We start from the raw sequence: 8,998 nt of genomic DNA, 5'->3' as shown, positions 1-8,998 counted from the left end.
TTTGTCCCCCTCAAAAAAAAAATTGTTGCCGTGAAACAACCATAATCTTTCGACTCGTATATATTAGAGATCTTCTCTGATACCCCAGAATTAATTTGAGTCGTCCGTTTTCTTTGATCTAAAGGTTCAGATTACTTTATACTCCTAAATACTCCAAATCAGTTGAGTGGAGTATTCCCTCAGGAAAAAGGGAGTAGCCAACCGGCAAGGGTAAAAACGTAAAAGAAAAACGTCAGTCTCATCCTCTTCTCCTTCGCCGGTCGCCGGAGTACTCAGAGCAGGCCTGACTCAGAGGAAGGTCCTGACGGCGGCGGCGCGGGCTGGAACGGCGGCGGAGGCGCGCGCTAGTGGCCGATGGCGGCGGAGGCGGGTCGGACTGGAAGGACGGCGGAGGCGCACTGGGAGGCCACCGGCGGCGGCGCGTCAGGAAGGCCAGTGGAGAGGCATGCTGGGAGGCGGGCAGCAGCTTGAAGCGGGGAGGACGGCTGCGGCGGCGTAGGCTGGAAGGCCGGCGGAGGCGCGCTGGAAGTTGGGCTGCGGATTCGCGCGGTGACGCCGGCGGCGGCGGCCCAGGCTGGAAGGCCGGCGTAGGCGTGCTTGGAGGCTGGCGACGGGTTGGCTTGGGAGGCCGCCGGCGGCAGCGCTGGATGCGAGGCAAGCGGCGGCGGCTTGGCGCTGGGAGACCAGCGGTTGCCTGAATCGGGATAGAGAGAGAGGAACACAATTCTGAATTTTTTTTATTTCTATTACTAATGTGAAAAGTCGAAAACGCCCTTCTCTAATACTGGGTTTGGTCTCAGTGGAGTTTCATGTATATTCGGTCTTCACGATCGAACATGTGCTTTTGCATGTTCTATCTTCACCCACATGTGTTTTATTCATGCATCCTGTATGTGCAAGTAACGTGATTGGAAAAAAAACAATTGTTACTCACCCGAGCTTCGCATGAAAATGATTACATATGAACATACCTCCATGTATTGTTCTTGGTTCTCACAGTCACAGGTATACCTCCTTTTCACATATTGGTGCATCTGTTATGATCATAATAGTGTCTCTAGGAATGGTTAGTTCGGTCACCTTGAGCCAGCAAACAGCAAAAATGATTTCCCATTCCAGTGAACATCGTATTGTTCTTGCTTGGACCCTGAAGAATTAACAATTTTGCAAGAGATCATAATCATTCAGCCATCTCCTACAAACGTTAAATACCATTCACGGTAACACTACATTTTCAAAGAAAATCAAATTTTTTTATATGAGAAAATAGGAAGAAACAAATATCAAACATGGAATCCGGCGAGAGACGCACACGTACAGAGCAAAGCCAGCATCCATCGATCAGAAGCAACTAGTTCTGCTAATCACGTCAGGCAACACACGAACACGCGAGAATCGATTTATAGCCACATGCCCGTATCGTGCCTGTCTTGCTTTCTTTATTTCTGAATTTTCTGGGTGAAGTTTACGGGCAACGAGTACATAGTGTACTGGATTTTTACTCAATGATATTGTAGACTTGTTGACAAGTTGTCGACATATAGCACCACTTGTTCCGATTCTTGATTCATCAGATCTCCTAGGAGTCATGCAACCAAACTCCTTGACATGCTGATGCTGCTGCGTAAACACTTATCTACCGGCTCCGCTAACTAGCGGTAGTCTGCCATCAGACTGCAACCACCCATGTGTTGCATGCAACCAGCCATGTACTAACACGTGGTATCTTATAACATATACCATTGATTTATACCATATACCAAAACCACATGCACTGATACCATATATCATTGACTCATATCATATACCAATATCATATATCATTGACTCATACCATATACCATTGACCCATACCATATATCATTACCTGACCCAATGCCACGTGGCAGGCATGCAAAGCACCGGCACATGGCGGAGACGTTAAAATCGCCGCTTTGGCTGTTGCCGCTGCTATATACTCAGCCTCACAAGATGATAATACTACCACCTTTTGTTTTTGTGACAACCACGTGATCATGCTATTTCCCAGAAAATACGCAACACCCGAAATACTTTTACGGATATCCACATCTCCTGCCATATCACTGTCTGTAGCCAACTAGCTTGGCCACCCCTTCTTCTACATACAACCAAAATTGCTTGTTCCTTTTATGTACCTGAGTATTTGCTTTACAGCAGCATAATGTTCAGTTGTGGGAGCTTCCATGTACCGACTTACTATCCCAACCGAATATGCTAGGTTGAGCCTCCTGTTTACTAGGTACCGAAGACTACCCACAATGCTTCTATATTCCGTGGCATCAACCAACTGTGCCCCACTCTTCTTGCTTAATTTGAACCGAGGCTCCAGGGGAACATGAGTTGGATTGCAATCATCCATACCACAAGTCTTCAGAATTTTCTTTGCATATGCTTCTTGACAACGTGAAATTCCAGTAGTTTGTTGATGTACCTCGATACCCTAGATAGTAGCAACAGCCCTAGATCACTCATCTTGAACAAATCTTTCACATCTGAAGTTTGAATTTTGCAATCTCCTTTTCATGTCATCTTGTTATCAACAGATCATCTACTCCCTCCGTCCAACAAAGGATGTCTCAACTTTGACTAAATTTGAATGCATCTATACACTAAGTCATGTCTAGATATATCCAAATTTTGACAAACTTGAGACATCTTTTGTTGGACGGAGGAAGTACATAGATGCCAACTAGTAGAAGGCTGTCTCCAACTCCTCGTTTATACATTGCATGTTCTAGATGACTTTTCTCAAAACCAAGGGAGATCAAAGGTCCGGTCTAGCTTGATGTTCCATGCCCGAGGTGCCTGTCGCAAGCCATATAACGCTTAATTTGTGTAGTTTAAACACTATGTGTTCTTCCCCTTCCTTGATAAAACCAGGAGGTTGCTTCACATATACTTCCTCTTCTACCTCTCCATTTAGAAAAGCAGATTTCACATCCATGTGATGCAATTTCCACATATTCTGAGCTGCAAGCTAGAGCTATCAAAAGCCTCACTGATTCCATCCCTCGCCACCTGGCGGCCGGCAAACACTTCTTCAAAGTCTACACCTTGCTCTTGAACATATCCTTTAGCCACTAATCTGGCCTTGTGCTTTACGACTTCAACATCGGCATCTTTCTTGATTTTATATACCCACTTTAGGCCAATTGCTTTCTGACCATGGGGCAGGTCAACAAGAGTCCATGTCATGTTGTCTTCTATCGAATCCGGCTCTTCTTTCATTGCCACACGCCAACTTTCCTCTTCATTTGCTGCTTCAAACGTTAGGCACTTGATCTTGTTGCACGCGTCGTTTAATTTAGCCGGCTTCGGTTTCCTAATTATTTTCTCCAGAGGAGGATACAACATCAAGCCAACTTTACCTCAGGCGTGGATGTAGCTCGCCCTGAGCCTCCCCCCAAAGTTGACTGTACTTCCTCTGTCTGTTCTGCCGTGGCGGCAGAGTTTCCTGCCGCGGCAGAGGACTTTCCTGCCATGGCGGCAGGATTTCCTGCCGCGGCAGCAGCACTGCTTCCCTGATCCTCTTCTATTTGTTCTGCCGCGGCAGATGAATTCCCTGCTGCTGTAGCTTCAGTGCTTTGGTGGTCCGCTGCATCTTGCCAGTCTGCCGCAGCAGAGATACTTCGTGACTGTCGAGGTAGAAGGCGGGTACGAGAAGTTGCCACACACCCTCCACTGTGACCCAAAGGAGTTCAGGGATCCTCCTGATTATCCTCATGCTGATGTCTATCACCACCATCACCATGACCTGCAGCGACCTGGTTATCATAATGTACATGAAATATTTCACTCGTACCTTGTTCACTCGTCTCGGTTATTTTTGATCATCAAGGCGCTGGTGCGGCTCCATGAACAGCAGCAGCACCGATGCCGGCCGTGGCATCCGATCGTCAGATCTTGACAAGGGAGCATCTCGGGTCAGCGCCAGGCAGGAGAGAGATGAGAAGGGCACGTAGATCAGCCTGTGGGCTCTCGGCAGGTGTCGATGTGGACCCCCTCCAGTGGCGGAGCAATGCAGTCAGGAGGGCGGATGGATCTTGTCGGGCACGTCCTGGGTGTGTCCGGATGTGGCAGTGATGACAAGAGGAATAAGGAGGAGGCACGGGAGAATGAAGGCTGGCAGGTTGGTCCAAGGGCCTACTGGCAGAGGGATAGAAGCAAGGGAAAGGGTGAATTGCTGGGTGCAACAGGGAATGCGGAGTGGGAGAGAAGAACTGCATGCGGCTGTCCAGATTCATCCTAGACCGAGAGTCGATTAATCCACCGTGCACCTTCATATTATTGCAGAAACGTATGTGCATTTAGGTTTATGGTATGTGTGTGCAAAGTTTCAGGCTTTTTTGAAACATGGAAGTGTATGGATTCTCCCGAATTGTCAATTTGCCAGAAAATTGAGTTTTTTCCAACTGCTCGATTTTTCCAACTGGGCATCTTCAAAAAAAAATTCATATTTGGCTCCAGGGTGTTGATATGATTCAAATGGTTGTGGTATCAAAATTATTTTTCTCAATTCAAATTGAAAACTCAAATCTGGCCAAATTTTGAATTTGAAACTTCTCTGAACATTTGAACTGAAGTCAAAAAAAATTCTTTTATAAAGTTATCAGAAGTTGTTTAAATATGCTAATAGGATATTCTGGGATTTTTCCAAAGTGAAAACCATGCATAAAATGATAAAATATTGTTTTGGCTGATTTTGCAAAAAAATGTCTGTCATGCGTAAAAAATGGCTTGGTACACTTGGACAACAATTCAAATACGCCCTTTAGTATTCCATATAAGCCAGGGACATTTTCGGGATTGATCGATCTACAGACAGGCACATTTATTTCTCTAATGCAACCTTTTCGGGAGGGATCTATCTCGCTCTCTCCATATTTCCTGTGCCCTTTCCCATTTTCTCTCTAATTCATTTGCTCGACTTGTTAAGCTTCCTCGCACGAAAACCCCCCAGGTGACAATTTAGCAATTAGCATTTACTGGAGAAACAAGGTTTTCGAATAAATACGGTGTTACGAGTGTGCCCGTGCAAATTTGGTACGTGAACTAACCAGGTGATGAAAACCGTGAATTCAACGGTAAGTGCACCGATATGCCGAGTAGTATCAGTGAGTTAAGTAGTATTGCGGGTGCATAAGAAATATTCCCCACTGATGAATTTTATGATACGTATTTAGATAAAATATTTTAGTAGTTTGTTTTCTGAGCATTGTATTTGAAAAGCTTACATATTTGACATCTTTATGGTCAATACTAGTATTTCATTTTTGTGATGTTTGTGGCACTTTAACTAAGATTGGATAGTCACAAAACTTACATCTCTGCATTGGGTATATCATTTTCATCCACCTACACACACATAAAAAATATGCAATTACGAAAATATATTAAAGATTTTGGACGGAGCGTTCCTTTTTTACTCTGTTTTAAATTGGTATAGATTGGTCCTCTGTTTTCTTGGTCGTATTCAACTATTGCTTTCTTGAGTTTTTGGCGCAAATCATATTCCATAATGGATTTGTAGTTTCATTTTTAGTTCTAGTTGGAAATCGGTTCACTTTGCTCCCATGAAACTTCAGTTTATTGCTAGGACATCTTCATGGAACTTGCAGATTGCACAGCTTCAGTGCAACTCGAAGAAGTGTGCACACAGAGTAAAGTAACAAATAGCATTGTCATCATGGTGTTAGTTCTAATAAATAAAAATTGTTTGGGGTGGAATTTTAAATTTGAAGTTACAAATAGCGCTTCATGTACTCGTCCATCTGAGTGTACTGGACCTCTGGACAGAGTAGAAAAGCTTCTTCGCAGCCTTTTCCAATGTCAAAGTTTGTCAAGCAACCCTCGTAGAAAATGTGGTGAAAATGGCACACGGCCACCTGATGAAGGAACTCTGCACCTGCATGCAGGTAAAAAAAGTGAATATCTCAATTGCGAATTTGCCTGGTCGAGTTGCGGGAGAATCTATGCCTTTTCAATTTTCTTAAAAATCTCGTTTTCTAAGCAAAATCGAGCTAAGAAATTTGACACACTAATGAGGTAATTGCAAACAGCAAAAATGTTTATTTTACCTTACCTTCCATTGAAGCCAACAATTCATCGTTTCGAACGTGAATTTTCTCAAGAACTTTTCCTGAGAGCTTTTCCCATGTATCAATCAGCTCGTTTTGACTAAGGATGTTTTCCGGCGGTCTTAGGTACAGTGTCTTGTTCAAGGTTTGAGGATCATCGACGGTCTTGATTGAGTATGTTCCAATGTCATCTTCGTCCATGAATACCGCTGCAGAGTACAACTATTTACACTTGGGAAGTGGACGATTTTGAGGGACCCCATCTTATGTCAATTATTGTACTTCTACTACTCCATATCGACATCTGATTGAGAAATGTTCTCAAAATTAAGAAGTATTAATATTTTTGTTAAAAAAAATTGACGAAACGGTACGGCATACCATTCATATATCAAAGAAGGTCAAGGGAACCTTAACCCGAGAGTACAAGAAAGATCAAAACAAAAACAAAATAAAGAAAGCAATGTACAAGGGGATCAAAGAGCTAAAGAGGTGCTCCCTTCGTTTTTTAATGTAAGGCGTGTATTTATCAGCACCAATATCAACGCATACGGCCAGCACCGAGAGCAACTGCCTGCTACTAGCCCAGCGCAAGAAACTGCTCCACGCATGGGAAACTGAAAGCATGCATGCAGTCTAAGAAAGTGCCGATCTTTCCTCCACCCATGCAGCGGTTTACTGATTTTTCTCCAACCGTACGCTCGCTTGGCCGGTGCTACGTCCGCGCCTTACATTATGAAAAATCGTCTGAAAATTTACACGCCTTATATATAAAAACGGAGGGAGTATCAAGGAACGTCATCCGTTCCGGAGACCAGCTTCCCAAGTCCTGAAGTATCCATCAAGCTCCACATGGCCGCCTCATTCTTGATGATGGAGACCACTCCGCCAGCCGGCAATCTCTTAAGATTGAAAATGCAGTTGTTCCTCTCCTTCCAAATAGACCAAAGGGTGAGTAGAAAAAGAGACGTGGGGCCACGCCCAACCGTCTTAGAGGTCTCTGCCCTCGCCGTCTCATTCCTACGCAGCCACCAGCTTTTCATTGAATCATTCGGCTCCCAGCCGGAGGGGTCGAAGACCGCACACCTGATCCATGCCGCGATAGCAGTCCAAACCTGGCGAGCAAACACACACTGCGAAAAAATATGCACAGCACTCTCCAGGCTATGCAAACAAAAAGGGCACCACTTGTTTTTGTTAAATTACCTTTGACGTTCCCATCTCCATATACTTGAACTTTCTCTTTGGGAGGGAGAAGGGTACCCAGTTGACAGAGGTTGGGCACAAAGTAAGCAGCAAAGCAGTTAGCAGAAACATAGGTGTGGGAATATTTGCTTCTTCTATGGCCCTTCTTATCTCCATTTTCTCATCAAATGTATTCCTTCCTGGTGCAAGAGCATGCTCCATCCTCGCTGGGTCCATGTAAAATTCAGATGGTAGGAAACGCTGTACGAATTTTATTTTTGTGAGCTTTAGACTGCACGCCAGTTTTCAAAGTTACTGTCAATTCAAAAATTCAGAAAACAGAGTAGCAGACAGAAAAAAAAAAGCTTTAGACTGCACGTCTTGTTTCCAAGAAATTCTTCCTGCGGATATATATGTCAGGAGGCTTTCTTTACATTCTCTCCATAAAAAAAGAAAATTTATCTTCTCCATAAGCATAAATCTAGTATCTGGGTGAATTAAAGAACCAACCAACCAACCTTGATGTTTCCAGCTTCTTTGATAGCATCCACCAGCTTGAGCTGCCGGGACAGCTGATATCCGGACATGGCCGATACGACCAGGTCCACCTTTTTCACGGCGTCGACGAGGCTCCGGTGGTCGTCCACCGAGGCCTCGACGACGCGCGCTCCGGCCGCTTTGAACGACAGGATCATCTGGATCTTGTCGACGGCGAAGCCCATATCCGGCCTCATCAGGACGTAGGTCGGGTGGCCTTGAGCCAAGCTCGCCTTCACAATCCTTCTGCCGATGTACCCGGTGCCACCGACGACGAGAACCTTGCTCTTCTCCATGCCTAAAGGCTAAAGCAAAGATGAATTGCGATGTGGCTGCCACAGAGATTTGGTCTTTGGCTTATCGCTTCAATCTCTATGGCCCGACAGAATTGCCGTTGGATGATTGAGATTGCTTATCTGCTTACTCTGTGGACTGGATTGAAGATACTAGTTCCAAGCTACTTGTTGCTCCAGCGGGGAGAAAGACATGTCATTGGTCTCAGCTGGATGTATTCAGGTTAAGGAGGTGTTTACCCAGCAACTTAATTTGCATCCGCATCCCCTTTAGTTGGGTTTCGGTTCGTTGTTTTCTTGCTTGTTTTCCCGAGTTTTTGGCGCATATCATATTCCGAGGAATACTGGATGTTTAGTTTCATTTTTCATTCTGGTGGGAAATCGATTCACTTTGCTACAGTCTGTTTCAGATTTTGGATGCATGTGGGATGTGGCTATGTGCATCTTTCCGGACGCAGATTCAGAGAAGTTCTGCACCTGACTTTGGGTGGCTAACATGTCAGCAAGCCAAAGTCAGGTGCAGTTACTTCACCGAATCCTTCTCCCATCTTTCCATGCGAGATTGGGAGTGAACTCTAACACTTCTATTGATTGTACCATGTTTCTTTTACGAAAAAGAGAATATCCTCCGTCCTCATTTGATGGTAAAATGAGATTAATAAAGTTTATATTGCCGCAAAAAAGGTATTATAGTTTTATTCTCATTCCATAATTCGATAATTTGAGACCAACAATTCAAGGGCACTATGTTGTTATGTTCTTAGAGTTTTGTTTCCGTACCGATGCACACATTTTTACAATTGTGGTTCTAAACCATGTACCAACAGAGTTGAATATGTAGTACCAAATCCACATGGTAATTGGAATTTTCACGTACCAAAGAAG

The 8,998-nt window shown here is 44.4% G+C and overlaps 1 pseudogene; it reads right to left on the bottom strand.

Moving 5' to 3' along the window:
• Positions 1–5,606: 5,606 nt before the first annotated feature.
• On the bottom strand, positions 5,607–8,503 carry LOC100842494 (annotated as a pseudogene).
• Positions 8,504–8,998: the final 495 nt, after the last annotated feature.

Source organism: Brachypodium distachyon, chromosome 4, assembly GCF_000005505.3.
Source record: "Brachypodium distachyon strain Bd21 chromosome 4, Brachypodium_distachyon_v3.0, whole genome shotgun sequence".
In the NCBI taxonomy this organism is placed as follows: Eukaryota; Viridiplantae; Streptophyta; class Magnoliopsida; order Poales; family Poaceae; genus Brachypodium; species Brachypodium distachyon.
Note: the sequence above shows the minus strand (reverse complement) of the source record. Positions and strands in the feature narration are given on the sequence as shown.